This window comes from Cavia porcellus, unplaced genomic scaffold (genome assembly GCF_034190915.1).
Source record: "Cavia porcellus strain 051 isolate PalLab524CR breed Dunkin Hartley unplaced genomic scaffold, mCavPor4.1 scaffold_23, whole genome shotgun sequence".
Lineage (NCBI taxonomy): Eukaryota > Metazoa > Chordata > Mammalia > Rodentia > Caviidae > Cavia > Cavia porcellus.
Window position 1 is genome coordinate 20,872,181 of NW_026947506.1, and position 24,650 is coordinate 20,896,830.

At 39.9% G+C, this 24,650-nt stretch overlaps 1 protein-coding gene across 17 annotated transcripts in view; it reads left to right on the top strand.

Annotated features, from left to right (window-relative positions):
* The window catches only part of Bbs9 (Bardet-Biedl syndrome 9), a 395,959-nt gene that overhangs the window by 283,564 nt on the left and 87,745 nt on the right, over positions 1–24,650 (top strand). The gene's annotated exons all lie outside the window — the stretch shown is intronic.

A 24,650-nucleotide genomic window follows, 5' to 3' on the forward strand; every position in this document is an offset into this window, starting at 1 on the left:
GAACCATAAAGGTAAATTTATGTAAGTGATGCTTATTTAATTAGAAGTAATAGCATCATTTTACTCCTAGTTTTCTTGAGGTGTACTTGATGAATAAAACTTGTTTAATGTTTCAACATGATGTTTTGCTATTTGTATACCTTGTGAAAGGACTACAATTGAGATAATTAACACACCTATCACTTCACAGTTACAATTTTTGTTTTATGACAACACAGAAACAAATTTCTCATCAAGTTGCAAGTATGCAACACAGTGTTATTAACTGTGATATCATGCTACACATTAGATCTTTGGAATTGCTCATTCCATGTCACGAACTTTTGCTCCCTCTAACAATATTTCCTCACCTCTACCTAGCATCTGGCACTCACCACACTGCTTTCTGAATTTGGCTTTTTTACATTTGAAGTGTTAGTGAGATCGTGCGAGCTTGGCATGGTGGTATAGGATTGTAATCCCAGAGATCTTGGAGGCTGAGGCAGGAGGATCACAAGGTCAAGTACTGCTTAGGTTCCTGGCAATTTAGTGGGACTCTGTCTCAAAATAAAATTAAAAAACAAAAGCAGAAAACCATGAGTTCAATTCCCAGTACTAAAAATAACAAACAGAAAATGAGATCATACAGTATTTGTGTTTCTGTGCCTGGCTTATTTCACTTAGCACAATATCCTGTAGGTTCGTCCATATGGTTGCAAATGGTGAGTTTTTTTCTTTTTTAAAAGCTGACTAATAATACAGTGTATGTGTGTGTGCACTTGTGTATATATATACATGTACACATTACCTTTTCTTTATCTGTTCTTCTCTTGATAGTTGGTTTTCATTTCTTGGCTGAATAATGTAGTCTTGAAGCACACTAATTATTGAGTGGGAAGAATAAGTATCATGACATCACATTTTAGATTCTAAAAAACACTGTAAAAAAATAATGATAAATGGCAGTTTGAATATTTTCATGCCAGAGAGAAATGGGATAGTGCTACATGCTGACCAAATATCAGATGGGGCAGGGAGGCCTAGTGAACACAGACTGGGCCTGAGGAGTGTGTCCTGCACTTGGGCACAGAAAGTTTGGGGTGCAGGTTGTTAGCAGAGGATAAGGATTAAAGCCTCTTCCCATACAGTTCACACACACACACTCACCATGACAGCCAGCTCTTCATTATGACAGCCATAACTAGCAGACACTGGTGTGGTAGGTTGGATTTGCTCTGAAAAAGCTTTTGTTGAGCGTGGGACTGGAATACAAACTCAGTGAGAGAAGAAGTCACATCTGGTTCATCTTTGGAACTGAGGACCCAGCCCAGTGCCCGAGCCCGAGCAGGCCCTCAGGAGGTGCTCACTGTGTACACCCACCCACCTGTGGCACTGCCCTTCCCTGTGTCACTGTTAGAATGACATGGCTCTTCTTTTCCTAGAACTTTGCATTTAGTTTGTATTAGCATCCTAGATTTTTATAAACAGAGAATCCCAGCATCTTTTTCGTTTCAGATAAATGACTTGGTACATACAGGTCTCTCAACTAGTTGTTCCTATTGTGGGAAACTGGAACTACATTTTTGAAAGTCACTTCCAGATTCTCTAATATGTTCTTATTTATTGATATTTGTACTCTCTCCCTAAATTCCTAATTGAAATTCCATGTTCCCCTTTGATTTTATGTACCAATCGGGGACAGAATCCTGGGTCAGAGATGGTGAGTTCTGGGCAGGCTTTCACGGGACAAAGCGATCCCAGCTGAGAAGTAGACGGTGATGATTCTTAGAACTGATTCTGCAGCGTCCTCATGTCACATAGTGACGCAGGTTGGCATTGTCTTGTGGTTTGTTCATCAACAAGTTTCCAGTTTGACGTCTTCACATGTGGAACAATCTGACATTTTTCTTCAGCATCAGTTTGGGCAACTTTTTGTTGTTTCAGTGGTTAGTTACCCAAGTGTTGACTTCCCCTGGTTTCTTGTTTCTCCTGTATCTTCTGCCTTTTATGTGAGTTTTAAATGGGCAGCCCCAGTGGGACAGAGAAGAAAGCTGGAAGTGGATGGTCTTTCATTTGTTGTTAAATTGTTACCTCTTTGCTTGTACAAAAATTGATGGGAAAGAAGTTTTAAAAGAGATGCCCAAATGAGATGTTGGAATTGATTTTGAATTCACAGCAGTGTTTCTTAGTATAAAAGATGGCAGGTTGGCTGTGTATGAAATCAAGGAGTCATTAGATTGAGGTTTCTGACTTTAAACAGCCCATAACAGGCACTCAGGAACTGCTAACGGAATAACTGACTGGAACAGAAGCAAGCTTATAGATGCAGAGGTCAAGATCCTGGATGCTTGAGGGCATCTCATTAGTGCAGAGCAGCACTGGCCCAGGTCTCTTTACCTTCCAACCACCACTCTACCCACCACGTCCCCTAGAGGCAGTGGCAGTGTTCACAGGGTAAAGCCCAGCAGCCAAGCTGGAGACTGTCCAGAAATAGTAAATCAGAAGCAGCTAGGCAAAGAGGGCTTCTTGCCAAATTTGTGGATGTAGGTTGTCAGCAAACTAGAAGTACGGAACCATTTGACCAAATTTCCAGTTAAAGTGGAATTTTAAAAATGGACTGCCGCCAGGTCAGTGAAGCTGATTTTATGGGAAGACAGAGTTTTGCAGGTTCAGTAGAGCAGGCTGGTCATGGAGGCGCTGGCGGAGGACTTCCTCCAGGCCAGTGTGTCTAAAGTCACCACTGAGATTGTGCTTCCTGTCATTTTCTGGGACTTCCTTTTAAATGGTTTCACTCAGAGAAACTTCTAAAAAGACATTCATTGCCTCATCTCGGTAGGCTCCACCTGAGTATTAGAGACATATGCAGGAGGACCAGGAGCCATTACTCTATGAAAAATCCTGAGACCTGTAGGAAAATGATGTTTTTATCCTTTCAGAATCAGTGAGCATATCTTGGTTTGTCTGTTGCATTGGGCACAAGTGCTGAGTCCACACCTTGACCTCTTGTGAATCTTATTTAACACCATGCATCTGACTGCTTCAAGGCAACCATAATTTAACATCCATGGCACACTTTAAAATCTGAGATAGAGGTTACTGTTTTTGAAAAGGCTTTGTAAATATGAAGAGCTTAATTTTAAGTAAAGTAAGAAAAGTCCTCCTAATTACAATGAATTTCGCTGTCAAATGGCAGGTGCTGGTTCTGTGATTCACACTCTGTCCTGCAGCAGTGTGAATCAGCAGGTAGCACACAGCAGCAGGCTGTTCACCATAGGCGCCATTGACCTTGGGGGTGGGTCCTTAAGTGAGAATGGTGGGCTTTTAGAAGATTAAAAGTCTGTGACCACAAGGTATTTGAACGCAAATTATTTGTCCACTGTTAGGTAGTTTAGATGTCAGAACTAGGGAGAGAGTATCATCTGAAACTTTTATAGTTCGTTTTTGTTTTGTTGGATTTTTTGGAGGAAGAGAGATATCTTCAGAGATAAAAGAAAAAAGCCAGGGAGTATTAACCATGAATTGTTAATTATGAAATGATCATTAAAACAAAATGTCATCTGTGTAATATTTTGACTTTTCTGTGGGGTATATTGTTACTTATTCATTTCTCTTAAATTTTTATAGGGGATCCAAGAAATATACCATGGGAACATTTGGTGTGGAATTTATTGTTTTATTTGTTACTTATATTTTGCTAAGTTCCTGAAAATGATTTATTTGCCTGTTACATTTGTCAAGTAAGTTGTCCTAAGTTGAAATTAAAATATCAAAGGAGGGAAGCAGCATTTATTTATGTATTATTCATTCAAGGTTGCTTTTATTGTTTGTACATTTTAGCATTAATTACTACTGTGTAAATTTAAAGAGACTGTTGTTGGGTCCATTTTATAGCCAAACATTGCACTCAAGATTTGGAGCGGTGTGTTGATTTGTCTTACAGTGCTTTACGTTCCAGCTTTGGGTGGTTACAATCCTATTAGTTAGCAGTACTGTCTGTCACAATATAAAGATCAGTAATTCTGATACCCCAGAGAGAATGGGATTGGAGGGTTGGGTGGGATGAAGTGGTGGAGGAGGGATTTCAAAGAGTTTTGTGAGGGTTGGACTAGAGAACCACTCAGACTGCTTCAAAGCTCAGGGATGTCTAAGGACACCTGAGGACCTGATCCTGTTTGCCTAGTGCAGGCACACAGTGGGATACATAACTGAACATAGGTAGACACACAGTTGCTAGTTATAACATTATATAGGAATGTAAATATGAGCTAACAACTTGTGTAAGAATTGTACAATAAAGACACAGATGGCTCTCTGGCTCTCTGTACTCTTCTGCTTTTGTGCTGTGCTGTACCTTATGCTGCTTGCTGTTGTTGCTGATGTCTTACATATGCGTGTTCTTTAACGTTGGGACCTCACCCTTGCAAATCTCCCTTGGGCCCCCTGAGTGGGCCACAGTTAGGATGTTTTAAGTAAGAGGAATCAAGGCAGAAGGTGGCTTTTCTAGAGCCTGCTAGAAATTCCAGATCTGTGAAATGATAATGGATACAGCTATTAAAGATGATGGAGGTGATGAAAGGGGAAAAATAAGTTACAGTTGTGAGCCTTTTTGAGGTCAGAGACTTCAGTGGGGCTCTGAAAACTTTTGGGTCTTTCTTCTAGAAAGTTTATAAAAACATTTAAAAAGTTCCAATTTCACGGAGCTTACTGACCCTCCAGGCTCATTCTTGGGCCCAGGTTATGGACCTGGAAGTTAAAGGAAAAGTTAAAGTTTTTAGGAACATGCCAATATTTGTAATTTTGTGATTCGTCTGGAAAGCAATTGGGAGCCACTGTCGTTTTCTGATTGTGGGGTTGGCATGATCCTAGTATTGTTATAGAATGTCTCTGTTAGCAGAAGCAAGGTGGAATAGAATTAAAACTAACTGGAAAAAGTACAGACTTCAAATATTCATCAAGGGAAACACAAAAAAGCACATTAATTCTAATTTCACTTCAGAATGTAAAGTATTCTTACCAGAAGCTTTGGCCTAGTCAAAAAATAAAAAATATGTGTTAGCTATATGTTTTCATTTTTCTTTTATTTGAGAGCTAGTTCCAGGTTTTCTTTTTTTTTCTTGATACAGAAGTCAGAGCATGATTCATTAGAGCAAGGTATTTTGCTCTGTGACTTCCTGTGAACTTCACATCTGTGTCTTTGCACACCTGCAAAGCAGGCACTGTAATTTCTTCTTCCAACTGGGCAAGAGAAGTAACATTTATATTATTTCAGAGCTATTTAAATATAGTTTTCTTGCTTTCCCAAAACATGTTTTATCTGAGTGATAAAGTGCTTTTTCATCCCTTTAGTAATAATTGACATTCCTTAAGTCAGTGTTAGCAGCAAGCCGGTCATCCTACCTAGATTCAGGGTGTGGCTGTAGACCTTGGAGTGTTGGGCTGGTTGATATTTAGCTTAGCACTGCTAAACTCAGCAGGAGAATGAGCAGTGTTTTCTATATATAGTGATGCTCAGTAGAAACTTGAGGTAAATGGAAACAACTGAGAGATATGAAGAACAGCTGCAAATGATTTATGTTTGGGCATGGCACTGGGGATCAAGCCTAAGGCCTCATGCATGCTAGGCATGTAAATGATATTTTAAAATTTGGTTATCATATTTAAATAAAAATCAGGGACAAACTTATTAAGTGAATTCACATACATGTTGATCATATAACCTTTGGGTTTTAGTTTTCCATTTTTATTTTTATTAGTACATGTGTGCAGTACATAAAAATTATATTCATCATAGGGAGTTGGTACATGTACATTACACATTTTATTTCTTTTTAAATCCCTTTCTTTCACTGCTCTTTTCCTCCATCTCATGGTCCCAAAAGATCTATCATAATAGCTAAATCTCAGAAGCAGCCTGTATGTCCACCAACAGATGAATGGATAAAGGAAGTGTGGTATTTATGCACAGTGCAATACTGCTGTCTTATAAAGAAGGACAAATTTGAATCACTATAGGAAAATGAATGTACATTTGAGACCATAACGTTAAATAAACCAAACACAGAAGTTTAAATATCACATGGTTTCTCTGTGAGAAACTGATAGTATAAATAAAAAGTAAACGGTAAATGTTAAATGATTTAGAGAAGTGTTTAAATTCATTAGAAGTATGCAATTAATTACTAGAGTCAAATTATTTCCCAGTGTCAGCAATAGCAGCATCATTGACAGTCGACTGTGACTTCTTTTGTGTGAGGCTTTGCACGAAGTCCTAGGAACACAGAGAAAGAATAAAGCAAATTCTTTTATTTGTAAGAACTTAACTGCTTCAGTGGAGAGGAAGGGCATGTGCCCTGAAGAAAATTCCACTATGAGAGACCTAGACCAGGTTTTGGAAAGACGAGCACAGAGAACAGATGAAAGGGAGGAGTTCTGATCTAGGAGTTAACATGGACTATTGGGTCTTGCGAAAGCTCCACAGAAATAGTTCCCCTGACTGTGCCACAGAAGTCTCTGTCATGCACCTTGACCTACTGTTTGTCACGTTTGTGTTCTTTGTTCAGCTGCCATGCTTGGCCATAGTTGGTAAGGGTAAGCTGCTTAGGGGCAGGGCTGGTACATACATTGTTCAACTCTGAAACTTTGTTACTGGTGTACTGTCAATGTATAAGAAAGGTATGTTGGCTTAATAATGAATGCACAAATGAAGAGGCAAAACTTGCATTTAATTCTGAAGGAAGGGCACCCATTTGAGAGGAGATGAAAGAATACAAGCTAATGTGTGGAATCTGCGGAGATGGTGAGTGACCAAATTAGTTCTGAAGAAGAGGCTGATATAAAGAGTAGGACAGGTTGAGACTGGATAAGATAGACAGTGGGAAGATTGGAAGAACTTTGAACATTGTTATTAAATTACTCTGCTTGGATGAGATATAATTCCAACATGTATTGCTGTATAAAGCAAGGACAGGAACAGATTATTCGGGAAATACAAGTATATATTTTTTAATTAAATTATGTGACATGATGTTTATTGTATAATTTTGCATAAAGGAAGCAGTCTGCCAAAAATCTCAAATGTGATTGCATTCATAGAAATTTTGGTATATGTATAGTTCATCTCAGAGACAGTTATCTGAAAAGCTGTTTCCCAAAATAATAATAATAATATAATAATAATAATGGCTCTTTCAGTGACATATAATCTGGGGGATTTTTTCTTTCCCTTTTTCAATTTATTGGAAGTCTGTTTCAGTAATCTAAGGATGATTTACAGAGGACGGTGTTCGTTGGTGTAGGGAAGAAAATATAAACATGGGAAACTATTTCAGAAGCAGATCTAAAAGCACTTGGGTCTTACTTAATAAAGAGGGTAAAAGTAGAATTGTGAGTTATATATGACGTGCAAGTTTTGGACCAGTTGGTGCTACTGACAGTAAAATCAGGAGAGATTTGCACCCTGTGGTTTTCATAGGAAAACTGACTTATTAATGCCAACGTCTTCAGTGATCAGTTATAATGAACCAAATCAGGTAAAAGCAAAGACTAGGGTAAGCAGAGGCTAGTACCTAACAGTGACTTTTCCATCACACAATTCACCATTCTTTTTTGATGAACATTTGTTTGCAGTACATAATGATCACATTCATTGTGGGGCTGGTACATGTACATAACACATTTTAATTCTTTTTTCCCCCCTTCCCCTAGTCAACCCCCTCATCTTGGTCCCTTTCCCTTTTGCAAAAAAGTGTTATCTCCATTTCCTATTATCTATTTTTTATTTTGCTCTTTGATCTAAATTCAACATTCTTGAAAAATGAAACATGTACTCAGTTCTCACCTTTCTTGAAGAGAATCGGCAGATATGGTTTGTTTTTTTAGAGACCAAAGAAACAAGAGCTAGAAAATAGAGAAAAGCACAGTTTCCTGAGCAAAAGAGGGAGTTATCCTTGTTTGTTGACAACCAAATTGCCGTGGGTTGGAGCAGGTACACTCATGGAGGCATATATATTCCTGTGTAATTGACTCTTTGATTGTGGAGTCTTTTTTGATTCAGATTTTTAAAAAAGAGACTCTCTTACCAAAAGCTGTGGTACCCTATTTTTTAGGTATAATTATAATATAGGTGGAATGCCAGGAGGGATGGCTCAAAATAAGTAATACAGTTGTATAATTGAGATGAAAAGGGATATCCTGGGAATAATATTATGTTTAGTTGTACGTTTGGGAACTTCTGATTATGCTGGTCTTTTCCTTTCTCTAATTACTGATTTTAGACATTTCTTTCAGTTTAAGACTTAGTTGTAAATTTGTCTGCTGCAACTATGTTAGAAACTACCTATTTCCAGCTCTGTTGAAATTATATGATATTAAACCTATATTCTTGTAGGTTCTATAAATGTTGGCAGAAATGGATTCAAAGAATTTGTGTTTCCATGATTTTTAGAAGTCAAGGTTCTTCTGCTGTTTGAGCCATGTGCACCTTCTCATTTCTGTTTAGGAACTGTTGGAATGGAAATGGTATTTACTTAATTCCTTTGAATACAAATATATTAGTTATTCCTGTTTTAAGAGCAGATTAATAAAGCAGATCATGGATAGCAATAAAAAAGGAAAATAGTATTGCATTTTAACCTCACAGCTTGAATAAATCATGAACTTTATAAACAGTAAACACTTTTCTTAGAAAATAGCTTAAAAATAGACTGGCATGCTTGATAATTGATCAGCTGTTTCATAATAATTTGGTTTTGACCTGAGCAGATCTTTACCTATAAAGAAGACCATTTATCCTTCATAGTGTTCTGGTCCAACATGGAAAAATGAGGCACTCTTCTTGAACTTTGGAATCAGTAAGCTGAAATCTTTGTTGTTTTGAGTAATGCTGAAAACTCCCCGATTGTCCCAGCAGCGAGTCAGTTCCCTGTTCTGGGGTGGCCCTGCCAGTGGTCCAGGTGACAAGGACTCTGCAGGGAGCCCTTCTTTCAGTTTTCCTTCTTCCTGATTCTTTTCAGCTGTTGAGACCAACACAGATGTCTTTCGTTGTCTTGGCCTACAATGTCTCCTACTCAGCACAAGTCTGCTATTTATCAGTAGCATCTCCCCTGTATCTTCACTGCCTGTGACCTGGGCAAGTGAGAGTGCTGGGTTTTATAAGTGAAATTCAATACCAGAATTACAGAAACAAAATTTATTTGTGGTTTTTTTTTTTTTTTTTTTTTTTGCTATTGAAAATCCTTTCATCCTCACCTTGTGACTAATGAACATGCCCTCTACCCTGTGTAATCTGGCAAATATTTACTCTTAAATAGCATTCTTTGTTCAAGACAAATGCCCAGAATTCATTGTAATTCACTGGTTTCTCCATTTCTTAAAAACTGTAATTGGTTCCAGATGCCTCTTTTTTTCCAGCTAAGCTACTGATTTTATACTTTTTCCTTGTAAATTCATTGAGCATTAGGCCTATTTGGAGAATGTTGATGAAATTTGGAGAACATTGATAAAGAATATTTAGGAATATTATGTTCTGTGTTCTTTTGGGATGATAACTAATGTTATATTGTGTCTCATAGTTTACTAAAATTTATCCCAGACATTAATTGGCCAACACAATAACTGTGAGACAATTTTAGTGTTACTTTGCAACTTTCTACATTGAGAACTAGAAGAATTGTCTAGAAAAGTAGAGGGATTTTCCTGACACCAACGGTCAGAACTTAAGTTCAAATGCTGAGAGCAACCCTGTGCTCTTCGTGCCACCTCAAGCAACTCTTAGGCAGCTCTTGCTGCTGAGCAGAGACTTGTCCCTTTCTTTCTCCCTTCACACCATACCCACAGTCGGGCCTCCACCCACTGAGAACAGCAAGGAGGTACATCCAGGGGTCTCTGCGCATTCTGACCTGGGTCACTCTTCACCACCAGGGAGTACTCTGTGTCCAGCCTGAGGAATGGGAAGGATAACATTCCAACTCCTGCCTGACAGTGAGCACAGGGAAGACATGCATTAGTGACAGACAGAGTCTAGGAACTGCAGGAGACATCAGCTGTGCAAATCTTAAGACTGATAGTGAAGACAGTGAATGAGGCACATTTGATTCATAAAGTTGTTGTGAATACTTAATTCATAACTTGTTTCATAAAGCTGTTAGCTGGGCATGGTAGTACACACATGTAATCCCAGTCCTCTATGAGGCTGAGGCAGAAATATAGCAAGTTTCAGTTCAGTCTGAGCAATTTAGTGACTTAGTACAAGACCCTGACTCAAAATAAGAAATAAAAAAAGGCTTGGAATGTACCCCAGGGCAAAGATCTTAAGTTCAGTCCCCAGTACCACCACTCCTCCTCCTCCCCAAAAAGGAGTTGGATTAGATGATTTTTGAAAGTCTTTTCAATAAGTTGGATTCAGATGAATATATTGAATATGTACAATGCTATTTGGTATAAATAAGGATACTGTTCTTCAAAGTATATCAAGGGAATAGAGGCAATTATAAATAAATCACCATTGTTTGATATATCTTATGAGCAGGCACTAAGTCTGATTTTATCATTGTCAAACTCATCTCCTTTCAGTCTCATTAATTTTATAATTTATTTTTCTTCAAAAGAAGAGCATTTACCAAGTTGCCAGAAAAGTACTCTTCATAGAGGAGAAAAAGAGTTTGCTTGGTTTTTAAGAGAACATGGTGGTGATTGGTAACAGATATGTGGCTGAGACATCAGATAACAATCCAAATAAACTTTTTAAAGTCAAAATAACCACTTGGAATTCCTATAATGAAAGCTTTTGAAAAACCATTGGCCTGAAATTTTATGGAAATCTTTATTGGTAAATATTCCTACCAAGAGGTTTCTCCTTGAAAGAAACTTAATGACAAAAAGAAGAAATCAGTAGAGGCCTAGAGATTTGGTGTGTGGAGATTTGGCTTTTTGCTTTTTTTTTTAATAATCTATAACTTTTGTTGCTGAAATTAGTTGTGAGTTTTCTTGAGTAAGTTATAGGGACACTTGAATATTTAATGATTTATCAAAGTAGTGTTGGTGACCAGGATATTCCCATGCTCTGCTCAAAAAGTAATTTATGAAACAGAGACAACCTAAATATCCAGAAGATCAATAAACTGAGAGGTGATGATTGGTTGGTTTATCTGTCTTGCATTCCTTGTAGAAAAGGTTCCTGCTATCCTGGGAGTTTTGTGATGAGCTGTCCCCAATGTATAATCTTTCATACTGTTGTTTTTAAATTTTCAAATCATGACTTTATAAAGATATGAACCACTACTTTCTCAGGTGTTCTACGAGGTTTAAATGATGACTGTGGGTTGGGACTCTCTTGAGATCTTAATAGTTCCTCCCTGAGGTTCACAGGGAGACTGGAAGCTTCTGCAGTCACGGGCCCTGGTGTTCCAGGAGGGTACTGTGTCCCCAGAGGTAAAACTTCTTTGGAAGGTTGATAATGAGTCCTGTTATTTTACCCACATAAACTCTTCACCCAGTTGTGGATATTAACACCACAAATCTAAATAAAAAGTGTCTGTGAGAACCATTTATTGTTAGATAATGATCTCTTTCTTTTGTTATCCTCCCAAATGGATTCAGATTTCTAGTGTATGGAGTTTATTAGAGAATCCCAGTTGAAACTGATACCTGATTGATTTAGAAAAGGAGAAAGTGACTTGTTTTAAAAAGTACCTTGTAACTTATGTGTGTCTGTTATATTAGATACTGTCATCATCATCTAGTCTGTTTGAGCTTTTCAAAAAGAAGAAAATGAATTTAGAAAGGCCTTTCATCTATTCCATCCCAAGTCTGCACATTGCAAGGAAAGATCTAATTTTTATATGCACCACATTTACTCACTTTTAGGTTTTTTTCATAGCTGAAGAAAGCCAAATCATGAAAAAAGTTAATTCCAGCTTGTGTTAGACATTTTTCACAGATATCTGCTACCTTTTGTCTAATTTTGTTGTGTGAAGTCACTTAGAAGATAGTCTAAAAAAGTTATTTTGTAACCATGAAAAACTTCATTATCTCAAGGGTGGATTTACATCACCCCAGTCTGAGTTCTCCTGTAAACTACAACTCTTCTTCCATTAAGTCCACATAGCATCCAACACTAGTGGATGCAAAACTAATATTTGCTGACTAGATTCAATAAACACTTTTTCTTAGAGTAAATCAGTCTAAGGATCACACTTTTTTGCCTTATGAGAGGGCATAGTTTTTTCATTGTGTAATAAGAAAGCAATTAAAAAAGAAGCAAAATTTTGCAGAAATGAATCTCCTAGCTTCAGAGAGCTGTCTGGCCCATGTAAGCAGTAGAGGAGTGTTAGCTGCTCAGCTTGGCCTAGGTTTGAATCCGGCTGCATGTTGTAAGTTGTCTCTGAAACCATTGAAATCCCTGATTTCATCATGGCCAAAGTGGATCTCATAGCCCTTCCACACAACTTGGCTATGGAGACTCTGAGGGGACTCATGCTTCACCCCACTCACTGTGGATGCCACTGGGAAGTGTTTAAGCTTTAAGGTTAACGTGGAGGTGAATGTGCAGTGTTAACTTGATTGGCTTTGGGATCTGGTGGAATGCACTTGTGGTTGTGTCTGGGAGGGTCATAGAGGTATGGCCTTGGGTACCACCTGGTCCCTGGCATTTTCCTGTCTGTGTTGTTCTCTCTCCTCTGCTTTCTGGTTGCAAAGAACCTGGCAGCTTTGCTGCACAATATCCTTCTACCACTAATTTCTGCCTTGGAGGTCAGTTTACAATAGACTCAATCTCCCCAAACCATGAGCCCCTTTTAAATCGTGGGTGTCAAGTACTGTGTCTCAGTGACAAGAAAGCTGACTAAAACAGCACATTATTGATTTGCCACTTCTGAATATAAAAGGCAAAGCTACCACGTTAGCTGCTATTGTTTTGCTAGTGCATTTGCTTTTCTTCTTACCCTGTTCCTTACAGGCAGCTGCTAATTCACATACATGCCCATCACTTGGCACAGACTTGATGTCACATACCACCTTTGCCAGTCTAGCTGTGCACAGCTCTTAAATTCTTTTTTGTAATGATAGCTATCCTAAAGCTTGAGAAGATTAAAGCCCCTTCTCCACAGCCTGTGTCCTCAGTTATAGTGAAAGTAAGTCACATGTGAATCCACTTATCAATAAACATACATACATGTATTTATTTATTGTCTTTTTAAGACAGGGTTTCACTGTGCAGTTCAAGTTGGCTTTGAGCTTACTTTGTAGCTCAGGCTGGTCTCCACCTTGCTATAATCCTCCTGCTTTAGCTTCCCAAGTGTTGAGATTACAGGCATGAGTCTCGACACCTGGCGACAATCCATACAGCCTATTATAGGCTGGGTGAACACCCAGCTGTCTTTTAGGCACTATACTACCACCTTTGTGGAACATTTTGCTTGAGTTAGATTGGATAATAATCCACAACAATATGCTTATTTCCGCAGGGAGCATCAGGCAGCTAGAAATCTGCCTCGCTTAAAGCAGGATTATTTAGGCTCAAACCCTGGCCACCACCCTGTCACTGTCTTGCTGGATTCATTCACCCTGTTCATACAAGGAAGGATATGAGTATAACAATATTCAGCCAATCCATGTATTGTGAATACTATTAATTTTACGTTGAACCTATTTCTAATATCCATGATGCTGATCATCAAACTTCTAATCTCAACAATAAAAACTCACTTCTCAATTTGCTATGGTCAAGTCTCTAGTGTCACCTGAGATACTAGTAGTGTATGGCAAATGCATGTGGCTGCCCTTCTGCCCTGGGGCTTTGCTTCTGATGGTAAGCGCAGCTGTTAGAGGTGAATTCACTGGACTATATAGATCAGTGGTTTCAACAAGTGTGATTTTGCCTTAGGGAGACACTTGGCAATGTCTGGCCACGTTTTTGGTTGTAAAATAAATGGTGGAAGGGGTCTTGACATCTAGTGTGTGCGTTAAGGAAGAGTACTGAGCTTCTTTGGTACCTAGGATAGCCCTACAACAAAGTGTTATTTGGCCCCAAATCTCATTTATCAGGAGGTCCTAAAAACCTGCTTTGGCATCTAACTTTCCTATTCACATGCTCACATCACCTGACCATTCTGTGGGATGTATCTTAAGGGTAAATAATACATTTCATAACATTCACCACATAAATTAGCAGTAAAGATGAGAATGACTTTAGGAATCTGTTGTAATGCAATCTATATAGAAGGCTTGAATACATAGCCTGTGGTTATAGCCAACAGTAAACCCAATCAATAATAAAGCCCCCATATCCTTTGCAAAATTGTGGTATCAATCTTGTTCACCTGAAATGTAGGAGTGGACTTCCCTTTCCTGAGCAGTGCTCCTGTGGATCACCTTCTTTATGGATCATCTTGTGTTATTGAATCATTAGAATTTTTAATTTACTTCAGCACAACAAACAGGCATTGAATGGCTGTGAGAGGCCTCGAGACTGTGAGTACAGCAAGTAATGAAATCATCTCGGGCCTGGAGGGGTTTACAGTAGTGAAGAAGTCAGGCATGGTATATCCTGAGCAAGCCTCTTCCAGTTCTCAGTTCCAGCAGCCTGTGACTGCAGAAATGCCACAGTTTAGCCCGGTTCACTCCATGTGAAGTAAGCCAGGCTGCTCAGGTTGGTCATGGGTAGGATTCCCATGTGGTCTCACCATGTAGGCCCCATTTCTTGCAAGAATGCCATTGCATAGTGGGGTCCAACTGCATCTTATCTAGTGAAGCAAAAACAAAATCCACTTGTGTTCAAGAGAAATATAGCAGGCTCTTTGAAAAGCTGTATGCTTCAAAAAAGATTTAGAGAAGAAAAGCTCTTCTCACTTTATTGTGACAGTATCACCACCAAGGAGATGACTGGCAGTGTCACCAGCACTGTGGGGATCTCCAAGCTTCTTTTTTGCCCTCTTAGGTGGGTCATCAGCACATATGAATTATTGCCATGTAGTAATGTGTCTCAGTGCTCACTGGCGTGGGTAAACGAGTCCTCTGAGGACCCCAGCCAGCTCCCTGTCTGTCCATCATTTCCCACCCTGGAGAGGGCACTTAGGGGCTCTGGGTGGCTGCTTAGTTATTGTCATGTCTGCATGGAAGGACATGGCCTGAAACGTTCTGAACTTAGAAACTATACAGATCGACCTCATGGATGTTGTTTTTGGAGAGTGATAATGGTGCCATTCTCCAGGGCTTGTAAAACAAGCTCAAACTTTGCCAACCATAGACTCCAGACTTAATAGGAATCTGTTCAGTGAGTAGCCATGGTCTAGAGAACATTCATCCTTCTTCTTACAACTTGATCCCATTAATTATTATTTTTTAAATTTGGGTTTCACTTGGCTATAAGTAGATAATTTTATGGAAAGGGATACAATTTCATCAGCCAGGGGGAAAAGGGTAAGAATAGTAATCTGGCTTGAGATCAGTTGTATTTTAAGCTTCATATTTGCCAAGCATTGGTGTTAGTTTCTTTTCAGCTGATTAAGTTACATGTCTATTTGGTGAATAAATTTTGCAGAAATGGGAAAATTTGTCTCTGTGTCACTTGTAAATGATTTATTGTCTCTCTCATTTAACATTTTTATGAATCAATAGTGTATATTGTAAAAATCTTAGCCAGAGTCTGTATCCCAGCACTGGCCTACCTTTCATGTTCTTCTAGGCAGAACCTTTAAAAAGAAAGAAGGGGCTCTACAGAGTATAGTGTAAAGAAATTATCAAGAATAATTTGTTTTTCCAAAACCAGTTTTCTGTGAATTCTGAAGGAATTTGGCAAGTACAGAATGGTGTCAGGAAAAATTCCAGGCCAGAAAAGCCATCGTCATGTCTGCGAGATACTGGGATCCAGGAGCATCCTGCACGTCAGCCAATGAACAGGGCTCTTTGTGAAGACAGCTTGTGTGACTGAAGCTTTTCACTGAAAGAGTCCACTTCGCCTGTTATTTTATTAGCTACCCAGAATGGTATCATGATAAAAAAAATTCTAATCTCAGGTTTGGCTTAAAAATTGAAACTGAAATCATGTTAAAAGAAAATTTAGGTTTTCTCCTCATTGGAAACGCAATAGAATGCAATCCAGTCCCCTATCCTATTTATATAAACTAACACAGTAGCAGGAATAGCTGAGAATTACATTCCTGATATGCCTTTACAATAAAAACCCAGGGGTCACTTTTATCTGTTAATAGTTTAGCATGTAAGAAATAAGTGCACATCAGCAGTGAGTTAGTTATAAGCTCACTATGCAAACAATTGTAATATGCCTACCTTTTCTCCTTTCCTTTTAAACCTTATTTCATTTTTCTTTTGGTAAAAGAACAACTCTTCTGGACACAGATTGCATCTTTTGAGCAAGAGTAAAAGTTTAGACCTGGTAGAGTTTTTCTTTCTCCTTATGGTGAGGCCTTTGCCATGTTGGCATGTGCATCAAACACGGTCGGTCACAGATGACACCATCGAGAGGGAGATATGTGCCTGGTTCTGCAGCCTTCGTGTCTCTCCTAGACCAGCAGTGGATCTGTCCAACCTGAGGGCTGCTTCTGAAGATTAAATGAGAATACAGAATGAAGTCTTTAGAGCTCCCTGTCTGTAAGGCAGCACTGCCTAAAGTGCCATGGTGACAGACACAGGAGATAGGTCTGTGGTTTCTTGTGACATTACTTGGGTTTCATCTGAATTGGGAGCCTGACACTGCCTGGCTTTGTGTGTCTCAGTTCATCAACTCATTCTGCATTTTTGGGACACCCACTGTTTACCTAGAACTGGAAAATTATGGGTATTTTGTTGGAGGTTTATCAGTTGCTATTTTTACACTGAAATTATATGGGTTTTGGAATAGGAGTTTTATGTTCCTTCTGCCTTTTCATATTATACTGTAAAAGCATTCAAATCACCAGATTTTCTAGAATTTTCTATAAGTTATAAAAGAAATCAAACAGTGCCTACTTAGCTGAGTAACAATCTTTTCATAGGACTTTTAGAAAACAAGTCATGTGGCAAAGTTGTGTGTGTGTGTGTGTGTGTGTGTGTGTGTGTGCATGTGTTTTAATAGAAGTGCAGAAAGGTTGGAACAAAAGAATCCAGAATGTGGCTCATACATAGCTTTTATTTACATATCTGTTACTGGATCTCTTGGCTTTTTAATTTGAAACTTGCTTGCCTTTATCTATAGCATGATCATTGTCATATTCAGTGACATTGGGTGTGTGTTCAGTGGAACATAGGAGTGACATGGGCCTCACCCTGGTCGTGGTATGCAGTAGTGTGTGCCTCAGGTACCGACAAATGTCCTCCTTTTTCATTGTCACTGGTAGTCTTAACAAAAAAGCACAGTTTACATTTGGTAGCTACTTCGAAACTAGAACTAGAAATAGTTCTAACTGGGAGTTATTATGAAATACTGTAGAAACTACTCTGCCTGTTCAAAGCTCACGGGGATATAGTTATGTAACCCTGACTTAGCACAGGTAAACATGAATGTGCTGGTTATGGCATTGTGTAAGAATATAAATATGAGGTAACAGCTTGTGTAAGAATTAGACAAACACGCAGGCTGCTCTTGTGCTCTGCTCTGCTTCATGCAACTTGCTGTTGTTGCTGATGTTTGGACATGTGCATCTTTAACCTGCGGACCTCACCCACGAATATCTCCCATAGGCTCCATGAGTGGGCTAGCAAATAGTAATAGCAGCCAAACAAATTGTGAAGGAAATTATGTTTACTAACTTCCATAGAGTATGATTTGATGAATGAGAAGACTAAGTCTGAGGGAAACAAAGTACCTAACCAAAGGTTATACCACTAGTAAGTGGCACTGTCAGATCTGATTGATGTACAGGTCACATGGTTATCCCATTGTCATGAATGTCACACAGCCCTAGTTGCAAATATGGTATAGTCATTAATATATTATCTTAGTTACTTGTTGCCGAGACAAAATACCCAACAACCAACGTTAAAGGAGTAAAAGTTTATTTGGCTCTCAGTTTTTAGAGGTTTCAGTCCATAGTTGGCCAACTCCAAGGCAGAGTGGCATGGCAAAGAGGTATTACACCAGGGAAATAATCCATACTGGCAGGCAGACAGGCAAGAGAACATTAGCCGTCTTTCTATCCCTTATATTTTATGCAGGCTACATGCCTGAGGGTGGGCGTGACACTCATACCCTTTAGCCTAGCTAGAACTATGCCAAACCAATCATTGGATGATTTGGTAATCACATGCCGTTAGTCCCAGTACCACACACTCTAAATCCAGCCACCTCTGAAAAGCCCCAGCTCGCTATGACTGCATGTGGCTTTAGTGGGGACATTTTGATACAAGCTCTAGCATATATCAAAATTCTTATGAAGTAAAGTGCTTTATTTATGTTGTATCATCTACTTGACACAAGTTGTACTTTAAAAGTGCTTTTTTCTCATTTAACAACTTTATTGAGATATAATTTATATAGATGGTGTTCACCCATTTAAAGTGTATAATTCAGTAATTTTTATTGTATTCATGGATTGCGAATTATACCACTACAACAGTTTAACTTTGTGTCTCATATTACTTAAAAGAAACTGCATATTCATTAGCTGTCACTGCTTGTCTCCTCCTGTCTACCCCTTACTCCGTTTCTAAACACGTTCTGATCCCCTTTCTGTCTTATTGATTAGCCTGTTCTTGACACTTCATGTAAATGGAATTGTACAGGATGTGATCCTTTGTGATGAGCTTTCATTCATGTAGGGTACTGCTGGGACTCATCCATGCTGTACAGTATATAAATCCTTTCCTTTATGGATAAATAATGTTCCATGTGTGGAGAAGTCACATTGCTTGTATTCCTTCATCATGTGTTGAACAAATGAGTTGTACTGCTTTTTGGCTGTTATGAATAATGCTGCTTCAACATCCATGTGAGTTTGGACCTGCAGTGCCCCCCCAAAGGCCATGTGTTTACTGCAACAGGGACAGAAACATAGTGGGAACTTTGAGGAGGTGGGGCCTATGGAGGTCTTCAGCTCCCTGGGGATAGGCCTTCATAAAGGATAGTAGAAACTGGGCCCTTCTCTTTCTCTTTTGTGCTTGCTGATCTTGAGTGGAATGGCCTTGCTGTGACAAGTACCACTGCTATAATATGTAACACAGGCCCTAAGCAATAGGTCAGCTGGGTCATGGACTGGAACTTCCAGAGCTGTGAATCAAACTGACCTTTTCTATTGTAAGATGATCATCTTGGGTAATTGTTGCAGTAACAGAAAACTAACTGACATAGTTCAGGAACAAGTTTTTAAGTAAACATATGTTTTCTTTTCTTTTGACCACACACTGAGAGGTGGACTTGCTGTGGGGTCATGTGGTAACTAGCTTTTTAAGGAACGGCAGACTTTCCCAAAGTGACTGATTCCATATTGCGTTCCTGTCAGCAACGCATAAGGGTTCCAGTTTCTTCACCTCCCTGCCAACACTTGTGATTATCTATTTTTTTAGCGTTATCTAATTTTCATAATCCTAGGATTTAGTCAAAGTCAGCAAACAGTAAACAGAAGGCTAGTGTGTGGCATCTATGGGAAGAGGTGGCAGGCACCATCTAGCAGATCTAACTGTGTCTGAGTCAGACACTTACATCTGTGTTGGATGTCAGGGGGGAACCAAGGGGCAGTAAACTGAACATGGACATAAAGCTGCGTGGTGCCAGAGTGAGACCACCAGCCCTGTCTCCAGCTCCCTGGCTGCACACTGTCTCTTCCCCTAGAAGCTGTGAGCTCATCCCTTCATAGCAACTTCCATATCTTGCTCATTCATGCCCCTTTTGAGTAAAATAAACCAGTCCTAGCTTACTAGATATCAGAGGACAGCAAAGCTGAGACCTCTATGGCTCCGAGCTCCAGCAGGGAGCTTCTGGTAGAGCTGGTTCTACAGATTGCCTGGGATGGTGTGCAGACAGAAGTCAACACCGGCAGTGTTTTCCATGCTATTTCTGGGGTCAGACTGAGTGAGGCTTAATTCTGGCTCTACCGTTTGCTGTTTGACCTTTTCCTTATTTTTTTTTTAAAGGAGGGCAATAATAATATTGTAGGATTCTTTTGCTATTTAAATAAAATAATTGTGGGAGACCAGAGGAAAATTGAGGCCTAATTGGCTTCCTCTGGGAGCACAAAGGAAAAGTTAATACAGCTGAGATTAAGCTGTTTACCTGAGCATGTGCTAATGGATATTAGAAGGCTGATGCATCTTCTGTTACTTTAATTATTTGTACCAGTGTTAGAATGAATAAAAGCAGGATGCTGGCTCCAGGCTCCTTTGCCTTCTAGAGGCAAGAGCTCCCTGGCTTTTAAACTAAAGTCTGTGTCTTGTCTTTCATCCTTGTTTGACCCCCAGCTAGGGGTCAGGGAACAGAGTAGTACAAATAGAGTAAGTCCCCCACAGATAATCCCTACGAAGAATTTAGAATAGTGCCAGGTCTCCAGAAAGTTATCCATAAGTGCTGACAATTATTGTAGATTGTTACCTTGCTCCAATCACTGAAATCATTGTGATGTGAGATTTATAAAAATAAATATATAAATAAATGATCATCCCTTTCAAAGAAAGTAGCTTTACCAGAGGAGCCTGGCAAAAAATAATTGGTCTAAAAAACTTTTTTTTTTTGCTGTATATAACTTGATAAAATGGTTTCACAGAAAAATCTCAGCATGTAAACTTCCCACCCTTACAAATTCTGAACTAATTCCCTTTATAGTATGACTGGGCAGAAACCAATCAGCTCGACCTCCTATTAAAAGCTTCAACAATGGGGAAATGTAGAATACTTATGCTTGTGATGGATGTAATGCATGAGTAGCACTTTTCCATAGTATCTGGGATGATGTAGATAAAAACTGCTGGCTTAATTTTGGAGTCACCTGCACACACTGAGTGTCTGCACAAAGAAAGTTCCCTCGGAGGGAGATCAGAACGCAGTACTGGAATCCCGGCCCCACTCCGCCATTGTTGCTGATCCCAGTCACCGTTGTCTGGTGGCTGCAAGTTTCAGGAATTGGGGGCCAAAGGGACAACACTTCCTATCATAGAGGGTCTGAGGGCCACATGACAGTTCAAATGTCAGGTCCTGAGCACAGCCCCAGCTCCCAATCAGGACTCTGCTGGGGACACTGAACTCTAGTGTGAGGGCTCCACATACTGCACATGAGCTCTGGAGGCAGCGTGGACGGTGAGCTTAGGTGAAGAAATTGGTCGTGTCTGTGTTCGTACATTGTGATTCATGTCTGCTCTGCTCCTGGTGCTGCTGCTTTCCTGTAACCAGTTTTATAGCCCTTCTTGGCAGCTGGAAGTATTTGGGATTAATTTCACACTCACTTTATGAGTTGAGCATTTTCCTGGGCCTCTGCCTCCTTCCCTTGGCCTCACTGATACAGCACTTGGACAGAGGTGTCCTTTGTGGTCTCCATTTTATTTGGAAACCTTCAGTTTGAAGAAGCAAAACAAAGGCCATCCACACATTATGCTTGAAATTGTCAGCTTTTATTATTTCCTGCAGCCCCGCTCTGTGGCCTGCTGAGCCCCAGGGAACACAGGGCCCTCTCAGCCAGCCATGAGTCCTGGAAACCTCTCTCCGGGATCTTAGTCATGAAGCTGGCGGCCCCAGTGCTCAGTTCCAGGTGAGTTTTGAGACCTTTGAGCCCTTGGGCACAAGATCTGAATCTCGATGGGCCGAATGTTTCCATCTCTTTCTACTTCGTTAATTCTGCTCAATTCATTTGCTCATAGAGAGCAAAGTAAACTTGGCTGTTATGTATAAAGCTAAACAGAGAATATGGAGATCTGGTTAGTATTTCATGCTGGCCAGTAGGCCAGGAAGGCTTTCCTTGGGGGTAATTTACATAAGGAATAGTTTATCCCATTTCTTTCCAATTTCTGGAACCATTCAGGGATCCAGACTGTTTCTACAATGGCACAGAATACATCCACTGAAACTGCAGCTCCCGGATGTGTGGATTTTGGGTCTTGCTCAGGAAAGAGCCTGCGGCTTGGGCGCTGTCTCACTGAGAAGTCATTCTTGCACCACAGCTGTGTTGATGAGTTGGGCGGGTCCATGAGCTGACACCCAGTTATACTCAGTGAGAATCTCTCCCAATCATGAGGAATGTGCAGAAAAGCTTCACTTAAGTCCTAGCAAACACCCCAGATATTTATTATGATCCCATAGCCACTTAGGGTGCTGGTTGCATCAAGGAACCCACATTCAGAACACTTATCAGCTCCATCAGAACCTGCTCCTCCCCTGGTACATCACTGCAGCCATCACTCGGATGACCATCATACTCTTATGGTTCCCTTCCCCAGTTAGAATGTTTCCCCTTCCCCAACAAGCAGCCTCCAATTTTCTGCTCTGTTTAAGTTGTTTCCATCCCTTTTAAAGCCCTCTTGCCAATTGTGCCTGCTTTAGGATGCATTTTGGTATTCAGCAACAGGCTCTCTGATAAGAGAGTAGATCTCAGCATTTGCTGACTTTCATGTCATAAATTCTTCCTTGTTGTTGATTTGGGCTGATAGCATGAGGTCTCTGAATGGTAAAAGCTCAGCATTGCTAAGTATTTCCAACATGCAGAAATGCTAGGCATTAATACAACCTCAGAGCCTACATAATAGTAGGAAGTACACGGTTCTGAGTAATTATTACCTCTTTTTTTTTAGTAACTTGTTTAGGTTTAAATTTATGTAATCTAATCTTTAATGATGGTTGTGGTTAAAAACTGCCTGACACAATTCTTGCAAATTGAACAATTACTTCTTTCTCTCCAGTGAGGCGAGGCTCACCTCCGCAGTGAGCCCTAGCAACCTACTGACCCTCCCTGCACCTTCTCCTTCCTGAAGCCACACAGGCTCAGCCAGTGGTGGTAGCAGAACATCCCTGAGCCTGCAAAGTGCTCAGCATCTCACTTAGGCTTTGGGTGAGACAAAGTTTGAGTCCTGTTTGCTTAACTCCTAGGCACGTGGTCGGGCTGGTTGTTTGGTTTGTGGATCCTCATGCAAGGTCATTGGTACAAAGACAAGGAGATACAGCTAATAAAACAGCTGCTGCAACATAAAGCCTTCCCTTTCTTCGGTAGTCTGTCTTTCACAACTTCCAATGGTGTGTTCCTATTTTCTATATAATATCTTTCCAAGTAAGGTCTACTTCAGAAATTTAAATTATTATATGTACCATTGTTATCTCCGATTGACATGTTTTGAAATTTTATTGCAGGTTTTTTTCTTCTTTTTTGCCCTTGAATAAAATGGATTTTAAAAAAAAGTTATCCATAAAAAAATTTAAATTATAATATGAATTTTACCAGTACTCTGTATATCAATGTTACTGTTAAGTGCCTGTGTAACTCCTGTAAAGGAATGAACTCATCTCTGTGTGTGTCCATACATCATCATCCCATTGATTTAAATGAAAAACACAGGTTTAAACATAAAATTATTAGGAGTTTCAGGACAGAGACATTAGAGCATTAAGCCACAGATGGGGCCCTTCTATGTAGGCATAGTTTGCACACCTGGTGTACAGTACTGGACAGATCCCTCCCGTTAGCTGCTTCTCAGAGTCCTCATCTGTGAAAGAGATGGTACTGACTGTGTCACCTGGAGGATTGATGGCTGAAGACACTGATCTAGCATGGTTCAGAGCAGAATCCCTTTCATGCTGACTATTCTCATTTAAGCAGAGGCATTGTCCTTAAAAGAATGATCATGACTTTATGAAATTCTCCTTTGGGAGCTCCGAGGTCTTCCTCCTATAGTCACCATTTGCCTCCTTGACCCATTTTTCTTTCTCTTATGCAGGTAAAGATTAGATTTGTCACCACCAAGCTCCCTGCAGTGGTTTCCACAAATTCTTGTACATACCTGGCACTCAGTAGGTGTTTATGACCTTTGTCTCAGGGATTTGGACTTTTTGACAAAAAGCATCTGTGTCCATATAATGACCCTACAAGAGGCTTGTTAACATTTACAGGAAGAAAAGACTATAGAGTTAGACTTATGCAGGAGTGCACTGTAATCATGGTGAGGTGGGGAAAGCATAGGATTCCAGCTGTTTTGGTTTAAGGAAAGTGGCTACTCTCCATGTCTTCAAGGGGACTTCTTGAATTAATGGGGAAGGGATGAGTTCCAAGCCCCATTAGAATAAAAGAGGCCCCAGGGATATTAACGCTGGCCCACAAGAATCTGTCCCTCAGCTAACTTCTTTTACACTTTCTGTTCTGCACAATTAGAACATTATTATAGTAATATTTTTCCCCACTAATTGGTTGTGTGTGTAAGTTTTCTTTCCAACAAATTATGAGAGCCTTGTGGGCTGTGTGATATCAGTCTACTTCTCTTAAACCCCAGTGGAAAGCACAGTCTAGGCACTTGGGAAGCCACTGCACTTTATGTGGTGCTGGTCCTGGGTCAAACTTCCTGGCCTCTGGAGAGTCTAGTGGGAACTGGGAACTTCATAAGCTGCATCCAAGGAGCAGAGTCCTGCTGACTAGGGTTTGCAGACAAGGGCCTTTGGTGTGCTCTTCCTCAATGTCTCCCAGGTTCTCAGAAGGCCGTCCCCTCACAGCCCTCTCCCCACAGGGAACTTGAGAGGCCACATAGCTATGACCTTGACTGGTTTGAAAGATGATTTG